General features: G+C 33.3%; 1 non-coding gene across 1 annotated transcript; it reads left to right on the top strand.

Moving 5' to 3' along the window:
* The first annotated feature begins 3,930 nt into the window (after positions 1 to 3,930).
* LOC111721813 lies at positions 3,931 to 4,036 on the top strand. Its single transcript, XR_002770830.1, has one exon. It is a non-coding gene; the product is annotated as a U6 spliceosomal RNA (small nuclear RNA).
* The last annotated feature ends 9,165 nt before the right edge of the window (positions 4,037 to 13,201 follow it).

Here is a 13,201-nt window from a genome sequence, read left to right as displayed (position 1 = left end):
CTATAGATGGTCTCTATCAGCTTAAGAAATGTCCCTTCTATCCCAATTTTTTTAACATGTTCTGATAATGAAGGTATGCTGGATATTATCAAAAGCTTTTTCTACCTCAATTGAAAGAATCATATGGTCTTTGTTTTTTAATTTGTTTATGTGATGAATTATATTTATAAATTTACATATGTTGAACCATCCTTGAGATCCTGGGATAAAACCCACTTGGTCATGGTGTATAATTTGTTTGATGTGTTGTTGTATTCTGTTCATTAGGATCTTGTTGAATATTTTTGCATCAATATTCATTAGTGATACTGGTCTATAATTTTTTTTTTTCTTGTTGGGTCTTTTCTTGGTTTCGAGATCAAGGAGATATTTGCTTCATAGAATGTGTGGAGTATTATTCCTTTTTCTATATTTTGGAAAAGATTGAGTAATATAGGTACTAGTTCCTCTTTAAAGGTTAGTAGAATTCTCATGTGAAGCCATCTGGCCCTGAGCTATTCTTTTTAGGGAGATTTTGTATAGTTGATGCCAGTTCAGAACTTGATATAAGTCTGTTCAACTTTTCCACTTGATTCTGGTTATGTCTTGGGAGGTGGCGTGCTTCAAAGTTTTGGTCAATTTCCTTCAGATTTTCATACTTCTGAGAATAAAGTTTTTTTGTAATATTAATTAATGATTTCTTGAATTTCTGAGGAGTCTGTTGTTATTTCATCATCACCATTTCTGATTAATGAAATTAGAGATTTTACTCTGTTTTTCCTGGTTAGGTTAGCCAAAGGTTTATCTATTTTATTGACCTTTTCAAAAAAACAACTTTATGATTTATTGATCTGTTGAATAATTCTTTTTTTTTTTCAATTTCATTTAATTCTGCTCTAATTTTTGTGATTTCTTTTCATCTGCTGGGTTTGGGATTGGAATGTTCTTCCATTTCCAGTTGTTCAAGATGTCCCATTAAGTAGTTGACTTCCTCTCTTTCCGTTCTCTTGAGGAAGACTTACAGTGCAATAAATTTCCCTCTTAGGACTGCCTAGGCAATATCCCAGAGGTTCTGATAACTCATGTCTTCATTATCATTTTGTTTTAAAAATTTGGTAATTTCCTTCTTGATCTTGTCTCTGACCCATCTATCATTCAGAATAAGGTTATTTAGCTTCCATGTTTTTGTATGAGACTGCGGATTCCTGTTGTTACTGAGTTCAACTTTTATTCCATGATGATCTGAGAAGATGCATGGAATAATTTCTATTCTTTTAAATTTACTTAGGTAAGACTTATGGCCTAAGATGTGATTGATTTTGGAGTATGTTCCATGGACTGAAGAGTAAAATGTGTATGCAGTTTTGTTAGGGTGAAATGTTCTGTAGATGTCTATTAGGTCCAAAAGTTCTATAGTTAAATTTAAATCTAAAATTTCTTTGCTAAGTTTCTTACTGGAGGATCTATCCAACACTGTCAAAAGAGTGTTAAAATCTCCAACTATGATGTAACTGGAAGAGATCAAGTTGCTCATGCCTGTTAGAGTATCTCTTGTAAATTGAGGTGCATTCTGGTTGGGTGCATAGATATTGATAATTGAGATATCATCCTATTGAGTATCACCCTTAACAAATATAAAATGGCCATCCTTATCCTTGCTTACTTTTGTTGGTTTAAACCCTAATGTATCTGTGAGTAAAATTTTAACAACTAATTTTTTCTGTTTTCCATTTCCCTGGAATATAAATGACCATCCCTTCACCCTGAATCTATGTTTATCTTTTAAAGTAAGATGTGATTTTTGAATAGAGCTGGTGTCAGGTCTGAGTTTCTGTATCCAATCAGCCAATCTGTGCCTCTTTAGAGGACAATTTAAGCCATTCACATTGATTGAAATTATTGATAAGCCTGGTGAAACATTAGGCATCGAGTTGCTCAAAAGTCCAGTAGACATTTTTGATCCTTTGTCACTGTGGCAGTTGAAATTGGATCAAAAATTCTGAGTGAGTTTACTTTTGTGGTGGAGGATTGCACTGGTCTTTATGGAGGATAGGTTTGAGAATTTTCTGCAGAGCTGTTTTAGTTATGGCAAATTTCCTCAACATCTGAATGTTGTTAAAGTATTTAATTTCTCCATCATAGATGAAACTTACGTTAGCTGGATACAGGTTCGTGGGTTGAAAGTTATTTTGTTTCAGGAGATTAAAATTATATGACCACCCTCTTCTAGCCTGAAAGGTTTCAGCAGAGATATCTGTAGTCATTCTAATACTCTTCCCCTTGTAGGTTATGGTTTTCTAGCGTCTAACAGCTTCCAGAATTTTCTCTTTCATATTAACTTTAGTTAAGCTAATTATGATGTGCATTGGGGAATGTCTTCTCTGGGTTGAGTTGTGCTGGGATTCTGAAACTATCTGCTATCTGAATTTCAGAATCTCTTGGCATGTCTGGAAAGTCTTCTTTCATAAATTCTAATGTTTCATAGCAGAGTAGGGTGACTATTTAACAAGAGTGTATTGTACCTTCAAAATTGCTAGAACTGAGGGCTTGAAATGTTCTCAATGTATAGAAATGATAAATGCTTGTAGCAATGTATTTCCTAAATGTCCTGACTTGATCATTACACATCCTATGCCTATAATAAAATGTCACATGTACCTCATAAATATGTACAGATATTGTATGTAAATAAAAGCAGAAAACTAAAAGAAAATTATAGCAGCTCAGTTCACAATTGCAAATATGTAGAAACAACACAATTTCCCATCAACACATAAATAGATTAACTAACTTTGGTATATGTATACTATGTAACTCTATTCAGCCATACAAAAGATGGAGACTTCACATCTTTTGTGTTTACCTGGATGGGTTTAGAGAATATTTTCCTAAGTAAATTATCTCAAAAATGGTAAAGCAATCATCCCACGTACTCAGTACTAATCTGAAAACAGTAGATCAACAATTAAAGGCCCACACTAGTGAAAAACACAATTAATTCAAAAAGGGGGTAGAGGAGAGGGGCTTGGTAAGTTTCCACTTGAAGGTACAATGTAGGGTTTTATGGGACACTACCTATGTGAAGAACTCAATTGCAACTTGGACTTTACCCTACAAATGCAAGCAATGTAACCTACTCTTATGTAACATCATATTAATCTGAAATTGAAACAAAGACTAAAACTGTATGGAAATAAACTTACATTTATGATAAAAAAGAAAGTGACACAAAGATGTGCATCATCAAGGATTTAAACAAAATGTAATGCATTTTTATCTCATCTATATAATATCAATATGGCCCACAGTAAGACTCTTAATTTTACCACGGACAGTAGATAAATATACTAGACAGAAATATTTCACAGTGGTAGGTTGTGAGAGGAGACAACTTTTCAGATAGACTGTAAGGCCATAGCATTTTTTAAAAATTCCTTTATAGCCAGAAGCTGAAGGTGGACCCCTTTTAGTGTGCAGGAGACCCATTCTCAGTATTTTTTTCTTTTTCCCCTCAAGACAAATCCTCAAGCTGTTGCCCTGGGTAGAGTGCTGTGGCATCACAGCTCACAGCAACCTCCAACTCCTGGGCTCAAGCAATTCTCCTGCCTCTGCCTTCCAAGCAGCTGGGACCACAGGCGCCCACAAAAATGTCTGGCTACTTTTTGGTTACAGCTGTCATTGTTGTTTGGAGGGTCTGGGCTGGATTTGAACCCACCAGCTCAGGCGTATGTGGCTGGTGCCTTAGCCACTTGAGCCACAGATGCCGAGCCCCCCCCATTCTCAGTATTAACTCTCCGAAAGTTGTTTATACTATTCTCAAAAGGACACTATTTTGTTAAAACAGAAGAAGAAGAAGAAGAAGAAGAAGAAGAAGAAGAAGAAGAAGAAGAAGAAGAAGAAGAAGAAGGAGGAGGAGGAGGGGAGAAAAGAATAGAAAAAGAAAAGAAAAGGGTGCTCGCTTTGGCAGCACATATACTAATATTGGAACAATACAGAGAAGATTTGCATGGCCCTGCACAAGGATGACATGCAAATTCGTGAAACGTTCCATATTAAAAAAAAAAAAAAAGAAAGAAAGAAAGAAAGAAAAAGGTGAGGTTGTATTTAAACTCCTTGATTGTCATCTTGGGAAAAAAAAGTCCAAAGCACAGTGCTATGTTAGCTGGTGGATTGCCATGATGCAAGAGCAATGAATTTTTGGCCAATATTTCAGTTAAGATTTTCCTAAATCTTTCTCTATCAATGTTTATGTAGTCTTCTACACTATTTCCTGTTATTCAATGATTTTGACACACAATTTTGTGATGTTTTTAACCATTTTGGCTTATTATTGGTCACCCTGACCTCTTTTCATTAGCAATGCTTTCTTTCCCCTTAGAAACATGTTTAATTCATTTGTGAATTGCCAAAGATGATATGGAAGATAGTTGGCCAGAGACATCAACTGCCAGCTCATTTCATGAACAAGAAAAACCCTTAGATGAAAAGATAACACTAACAAACAAGCACTCATAGAATGCATAAAATTCTGAGGTAAAAGTGGCAGAACTTACAAGAAATTCAGACCAGAAGAGGAAAAAGCAGGATACTGGCTGTGGAAGACCCTGTAGGATAGCCACCATAGACTATCTCACCTATAATGAAATGGAGGAAATGTTATAAAAACCTCTCAGGGTCTTGATAGCAAAAAATGATCTAGGGAATTGAAGAAAAATTAGAAAACTAACAAAAAGAAATTCAAAAATTGACCCAAAAATTTAACAAAAGGCAAGACAAAGACTCTAAGGATCTGGACAAAATTAGAAAAGATATTACAGAGTTTAAAGAAATGAAGGAGTCATTCACGGTGTTGAAAACAGAAAGTTTCAAAAAGAGATTAAATTATGGAGAAGAATTTTAGCCTTTTTTTAAAAATTAAATGGTAGCTGTGTACATTAATGCAATCATGGGGTACAGTGTGGTGTTTTCATACACAATTTAAAATATTTTCATCAAACTGGTTAACATAGCCTTTATGTCATTTTCTTAGTTATTATGTTAAGACGTTTATATTCCACTTTTAGAAAGATTCACTTGTACCCTTGTAAGGCCCAATTCATAGTTGCCAGGTCATGGAAGAAGCCCAAGTGTCCATCGATCCACAAATGGATCAATAAACTGTGGTATATGTACACCATGGCATACTGTGTAGCCATAAAGAAAGATGGAGACTTTACCACCTTTATGTTTACATAGATGGAGCTGGAAAATGTTCTTCTTAGCAAAGTATCACAAAAAAGGAATAAAAAGTATCCAATGTACACAGCCCTGTTATGAAACTAATTTATAGCTTTCATATAAAAGCTGTAACCTAATTATAGCCTAAGAATCTTAGTCTTGAAGACAAGACTTACAAAGTTACTCAGTCATTTCAAGAGGCAGGGAAAAAAAGAGTAAAAGCATAACAAAAAAATTCTCCTAAAGAATTACTGGAGTACATTAAGCATAAAAACATATGAATAATAGGTATCCATGCAAGAGAAAAAGAGAATCCCAATGGCATGGAAGCTCCACTTTATAATATAAAAACTGAGAACTTACCAAGCATCTCAAGGATTCAAATTTCTCACTGCTATATAGATATCAAACCATAGATCTACTCAATTCAAACAGAGCATCTCTAAGACACATAGTAATAAACCTAGCCAACATCAAAATTAAAGAGAAAATTGTGCAAGCAAACACATGTAAACAGAATCTGATCTGCAAGGGCAAACTCAACAGGGTGACATCTCATCTGAATATTTACAAACCAGAAAGGAGTGGGGTCTCACCTTCAATATTCTCAAACAAAACAACTTCCAGTAAAGGATTTTAGTAACCTACAAAATTAATTTTTATATTCAATGGAGAAATTAAATATTTCACAGACAAGCAAACATTGAGGAAATTTGCCACTGCATTATGCTTGAGGTCTGCAGGAAATACTCAAAGCAATACTTAATTCAGATAACACAATGAACCACAAAGGAAACAAAGACACCTGGAAACTAAAGGACAAAGCCGGGCTTCCACAGTGGCTCAAGTGATAAAATAGGGCAATAGACCTTCACACAAGTTAAATAGAAATCCAACATAAGTACATGGTGGCAAGTTAGTGATCTTAATTGTCAGCCTTTTATATGCAATTGCTATATATTCACAATCCAGTCTATTTACACTTTGTGTAGTATATATGATGCAGAATCAAGGCATTTTCTGTTATGATATATTGAAATAGAATGGGAATATCACACATTTGGAAGTGAGACTCAGTCAAATTTATTCCTCCTTCCCTATTAATTGAACATATGTTTCATATAGAGAAAATATACCCTCACCACATGCTGGTTAAAATTTTGGGTTACAGTCTTTTCACTTCACCTAGAAGAAGAAATAAAATGATTATAATTTTTAAAATGTAAGTTTTATGTGTTGTTTTAATTTTTAAAATGATAGTAAAATGCACATACGACTTACCATCTTAACAACTTTTACACGTACAGTTATGTGGTACTATGTACTTTCTTATCATTGTGCAACCATCACTGCTATCTCCAGAATTCTTTTTATCTTGCCAAACAAAAACTCTACATATCCATGTTCTTAGATGACACTTAAACTATTTCCTCTATTGATGTACATTAAATTTTCTTTTAGTTATTTTGTTGTCGTGGCACATAATGCTATAATAAACATCCTTATTGACATAATTTTATGTATTATTTGTCCTATTTCTGTTTGCTAGATTTTCAGTAGTGAATGTTGCATGGTTAAATGGTATGTATATAATTAAATATAGATACATACATTTGTTTCAAAAAAAGTAGCAATTTACTCATTTTACTAATGGTAATGATCAATTTGAAGAGTTATTAAATTTGGTTCAAAGGAACAGCAGAAGAACAAGTGACATAGAACAGATTAAACAATAATTTCTCATATGCTATTAAAAACAGGTACAGGTGATTTTGTAGTTGAATTCTCTTATATAACCTTAAAGAAAATACATGTAGTGCCAATTTTATTTCAGCCATAAAAGTTCATATGCAATAATAAAAAGTGTCATTAATCACTTTGATAAAATTATCTCTGAAATAGAAATCACATGAATTCAGCTAATTGTTTCAAATCAGACTAAATATACAGATTGATGGTCACTTTATTTGCTGGTAGAACTTGAATATTTTTTGACTCTATTAATTGTGTGTATTTGGGAATAGTGGAAGCAGAGTCATCTGCTATGTTGCAAAGACATAGAAAGTAATATGTGATGGGAAGATAATTAAGGACTTCTGGTTTAGAATGTGAAAACAAGATAAAACATATTCCAGATACTGACCACTGTATCTTTTTTCTTCTTTTTAAATTTTTATTTTAGAATATTAGGGGGTCCAAATGTTTTGGTTACATGAATTGCTTTTATACTGTTTGAGCCAAATTTTTAAATGTGCCCATCACCCAGTGTATGCCTTGTACCTGTTATTGTGAATTTACCCATTCCTTCCTCCTCCCTCCACCTACTTGATTTTTTTTCACTATTTACTTATTTCACTTACTTGATTTTTGATGAGTATTATTTCCATATGTACACATTAAGAGTTGATCAATTAGTTTCAATTTAATATTGAATAAGTATGGTGTTTGTTTTTTCATTCTTTTCTGAGAAGAATGGTCTCCAGTTCTATTCAGGTTGTTACAAAAGGTATTCGTTCACGGTTTTATGGCTGAGTTGTACTCCATTGTTTACATATACCACATTTATTAATACAATTATGTATTGCTGGACACATAAATTGATTCCGTATTTTTGCAGTTGTGAATTATGATGCTATAAATATTTGAGCACAAGTATATTTTGTGTAAAATTTATTTTCCTAAATATCTCATTGTGTTTTGACTTGCATTTCCCAAATGATGAGTTTACATATACCACATTTATTAATACAATTATATATTGCTAGACACATGAATTTGATTTTTTTGAAAACAGCCATTGTCAGTAGAGTTAAGTGATATCTCATTGTGTTTTGACTTGCATTTCCTGAATGATGAGTTTACATATACCACATTTATTAATACAATTATGTATTGCTGGACACATGAATTGATTCCATATTTTTGCAGTTGTGAATTGTGATACTATAAACATTTGAGCACTAGTATATTTTGTGTAAAATTTATTTTTCTACTTTGGGTAATTACCTAATAATGAGATTGTGAATCAAATGACAAGTGTACTTTTAGTTCTTTGAGGTATTTCCATGTGATTTTCTATAGAGGTTGTACTAGTTTGGAATCCCACTAACAGTGTATGAGTGGTCCTATTGCTCTGCATCCATACCAGAATTTATTGTTTTGAAAACAGCCATTGTCAGTAGAGTTAAGTGATATCTCATTGTGTTTTGACTTGCATTTCCTGAATCATGAGAGATGCTGAGAATTTTTTCATATGTGTGTTAGCCATTAGTGTGTCTTCTTTTGAAAAATTTCTATTTATGTCTTCTGACCACTTTTTAATGGGTTGTCTTTTTTTCCTTGCTCATTTGTTTGAGTTTTTGCATGTTATCCATTCTATAAAGGGCTGGTATTAGATTTCATAAAGGGATGATAACCATAATCTGACCATTATATCTTAACATTCTTTTCTTCATTTATGAAACATCTGTTCAAAAATATATGGAGTTCTCCACAGATGAGAAAAACCAAAATTAGAAAAAAAGCAGATGACTGGAAAAATTCTCCAACTTTCCTAATATAAAAGTACAAATACAAAATAATACATTGTTGTTTAATATCAACAGATAATCATAAGAGTCACTTTCCTTTAAAATATCCTAAAATGTCCCTAAATTCCTGTCTTGCAGTGAACATACTAAATATGTTCCTGTGAAACCTGGTGGTACTCCTCTTGTACAATTTTTAGTCATATATATTAATCAACCTAATAAGCAACAGGAAATGTGTGCCTATTTTGTTTTGAAATTCATAATTATTTTCCCACTTTGTTACATATAGCAGTGGTTATATTAATTGTACATTGTATTTACAAGGTAAAATATCTTCAATTTTCACTTGGTCTTTAAATACCTTAGTACATCTTTGCCACTATTTTAAACACACTCTATTTTTTGTAATTTATTTGTTTACTAAATCATAAACACATAGATTATTTATACATGAATGCATTTATGGAGTACAATGTGCTGATTTCATATAGAATTAGTAATTCTTACATCATACTGTTTAATTTATACCTCATCTTGTTTACTTAATTATTGTTATCTATATTCTATACTTATAGATCCAACATATACCCTTGAAAAATGCACCATACGTATGATCCCACCATCATCCTCCCTCGTTCGAACCTCCTCCATCCCCTTCCTTCCCTCCCTCTTACCTTGTTCGTCCTGGGCCATAGTTTCGATCTTTTCTTCACATGAAAGTGTGAGTGATTGTAAATTGACTTCATAATACTTCTGAGTACATTGGATATTTTTTCTTCTATTCTTGAGATACTTTACTAAGTAGGATATGTTCCAGCTCCATCCATGTAAATGTAAAAGAGTTAAAGTCTCCATCTTTTTTTAAGAATGCATAATATTCCATGGAATACATATACCAAAAACTTATTAATCCATTCATGAGTTGATGGACACTTGGGCTTCTTCCATGACTTGGCAATTATGAATTGAGTGGCAATAAACAATCTGGTGCAAATATCTTTGTTATAAAGAAACTTTTGGTCTTTTGGATATATACCTAGTAGAAGAATTGCAGGATCAAATGGCCGGTCTACTTTTACATCCCTGAGTATTCTTCATACTTCTTTCCAAAAGGGACGTATTAGCTTGCACTCCCACCAGCAGTGCAGAAATATTCCCTTTTCTCCATGTACACACCAATATCTGTAGTTTTGGGATTTTGTGATGTGGGATAATCTTATTGGAGTTAGATGATATCTCAAAGTGGTTTTGATTTTCATTTCTCTGATGATTAGGGATAATGAGCATTTTTTCAAGTGTCTGTAGGCCATGCACCTATCTTCTTCAGAGAAGCTTTTGTTCAAGTCCCTTGCCAACAATGAAATGGGATTACTTATTATTTTCTTATTAATAAGTTTGAGTTCTCTGTGGATTCTTGTTATCAAACTTTTTTCAGAAGCATAAACTGCAAATAACCTCTTCCATTCTGAGTGCTGTCTGCTTTCTTTACTTGCTGTGTTCTTGGCTGTGCAGAAGCTTTTCAGTTTGATCAGATCCCAGTAATGTATTTTTGGTGTTGCTTCAATTGCCTGGGGGTCCTTCTCATAAAGTATTCTCCAAGGCCAATTTTCCAAGTGTTTCTCCTGCACTCTCTCCAATAATCTTTATAGTTTCATGTCTTAAGTTTTGGTCTTTTATACAGTGAGAGTCAGTTTTTGTTTTTGTATTTTTTTGGTTCCAGATTCTGTCTTCTGCAATTCATCAGCCTGTTCTCCCAGCACCAAGTGTTTCTCCTGCACTCTCTCCAAGAATCTTTATAGTTTCATGTCTTAAGTTTAAATCTTTTATCCAGTGAGAGTATTTTTTTGTTGTTGTTGTTCCAGATTCTGTGTTCTACAAGTAGTCAGCCAGTTCACCCAGCATCATTTGTTAAATAGGGAATCTTTCCCCCAATTTATATTTTTGATGGGTTTATCAAACATCAAATGATGATAAGTGTCTGGGTTCATCTCTTGGTTCTCAATTCAGTTCCAAACATCTACCTCTCTATTTTTGTGCCAATATGATGTTGTTTTGATCACTATAGATTTATAGTATAGTTTGAAGGCTGGTAGCATGATACCTGCTGATTTATTTTTATTTCTGAGTAATGTATTGGTTATTCAAGTTTTTTTCTGGTTCCATATAAAATGAAGTACTATTTTCCCCAGATCTTTAATGTATGACAGCGGTGTTTTGATAGGGATTGCGTGAAATTTGTAATTTGCTTTGGGTAATATAGACATTTTAACAATGTTTATTCTTCTTAGCATGAGCATGGTATGTTTTTCCATTTGTTAACATCTTCAGCTATTTCTTTTCTCAGAGTTTCATAATTCTTTTCATAGAACTTTTTCATATCCTTTGTTAGGTCAATTCACAAATATTTAATCTTCTTTGGTACAACTGTAAAGAGAATAGTGTCCTTGACTATTCTTTTTGGTTTGACTATTATTGGTATATGTCAAAGCTACTTATTTGTGAGTATTGAGTTTGTATCCTGAGATGCTACTGTATTCATTGATCACTTATAAGAGTTTTGTGGTTGAGTCCTTGGGGTTTTCCAGGTATAAAATTACATCACCTGAGAAGAGTGAAAGTTTGATCTCTGACCCTATTTGTATACACTTGATTGCCTTCTCTTGCCTGATTGTGATGGCTAAGACTTCCATTACAATGTTAAAAAGCAGTGGAGACAAAGGACAAACTTGCCTGGTTCCTGATCTGAATGGAAATGATGTCAATTTTACTCCATTCAATATGATATTGGCTGTGGGTTTTCTATAGATAGCCTCTATTAATTTAAGAAATGTCCCTTCGATACCTATTTTCTTATGTGTTCTGATCATGAAAGGATACTGGATATTGTCAATAGCTTTTCCTGCATCTATTGAGAGAATAATGTGGTCTTTGGTTTTTGATTTGTTTATGTGATGTATTATATTTACAGATTTATGTATATTGAACCATCCTTGGGACCCTGGGTTAAAATCCAGTTGGTCATTGTGTATAATTGATTTGATATGTTGATGGATTCTGTTTGTTAGGATCTTATTGAATATTTCCCCATCTATGTTCATTAAGGATATTGGTCTATTATTTTCTTTTCTTGTTGGGTCTTTTCCAGGTTTGTGGATCAGGGTGATATTTGTTTCATAGAATATTTTGGGAACTATTCCTTCTTTTTCATTGTTTTGGAAAAGGTAAAATAATATAGGTACTCCTTCCTCTTTAAAGTTTTGGTAGAATTCTGATGTGAAGCCATCCGATCCCAGACTCTTCTTTTTCGGGAGATTTCAAATAGTTGATTATGTTTCAGTACTTAATATAGGTCTGTTCAGCATTTCCAATTCTTTCTGATTAAGTCTAGGACGTTGGCATGCTTCCAAGTATTGGTCAATTTCTTTCAGGTTTTCATATTTCTGAGAATAAAGGTTTTTTTTAGAATAAAGTTTTTTTTAGTATTCATTAAGGATTCTTTGAATTTCTGAGGTGTCTCTTGTTATTTCACCTTTGTGATTGATGATATTAGGGACTTTAATTTTCTATTTTTGTTTAGATTGGCCAAAGGTTTATAAATTTTGTTGAGTTTTTCAAAAAAACATTTTTTCAATTCTTTAATCTTTTGAATAATTCTTCTGTTTTCTATTTCATTTAATTGTGCTCTAATTTTAGTTATTTCTTTTCTTCAGCTGGGTTTGGGGTTCGAATGTTCTTCCTTTGCCAGTTACTTAAGATGTCCCTTTAAGTTATTGACTTCCTCTGTTTCCGTTCTCTTGAGGAACTTTGGCAGCCCTATAAATTTCCTTCTTAGGACCACCTTCACAGTATCCCATAAGTTCTGAGATTCACATTAATTGAGAGAATTGATAAGCCTGGTGGTGTCTTAGGTGTTAATTTTTTTGAAATTCCACTGGATGTTTTTAATCTCTTCACCACTATGGAAGTTGGATTTTGATCAAAAATTTCTGAGTGAGCATACTCTGGTGATAGAACATTGTGCTGGTCATTGTGGGGGATGGGTCTGAGAATATCCTGGACAGCTGGTTTATTTATGGCAAATTTCTTCAACATGTATGTCATTAAAATATTTGATTTCTCTACCACAAACAAAACTCAGTTTAGCTGGGTACAGAATCCTGGGCTTAAAGTTGTTTTGTTTTAGAAAATTAAAGGTTGCTGACTATTTCTTCTGGCTTAAAAAGGTTCAGCTGGGAGATCTGCAGTCATTCTAATATTCTTCCTCTCCTAGGTTATGATTTTTTTATGTCTGGTTTCGTGTAGAATTTTCTCCTTCCTGTTAACTTTGACAAAGTTAATTACAATGTGTCTAGGATTTGCTTTATTTGGTCGAGTCTTGCTGGGGTAACTTTGGCAAAGTTACTTACAATGTGTCTAGGAGATGTTTTATTTAGATTGAGTCATGCTGGGGTTCTGAAACTGTATGCTATCTGAAT

This window comes from Otolemur garnettii, unplaced genomic scaffold, assembly GCF_000181295.1.
Source record: "Otolemur garnettii isolate 467f Iridium unplaced genomic scaffold, OtoGar3 scaffold00186, whole genome shotgun sequence".
Classification (NCBI taxonomy): domain Eukaryota; kingdom Metazoa; phylum Chordata; class Mammalia; order Primates; family Galagidae; genus Otolemur; species Otolemur garnettii.
This window is presented reverse-complemented; position numbering and strand designations above follow the sequence as displayed.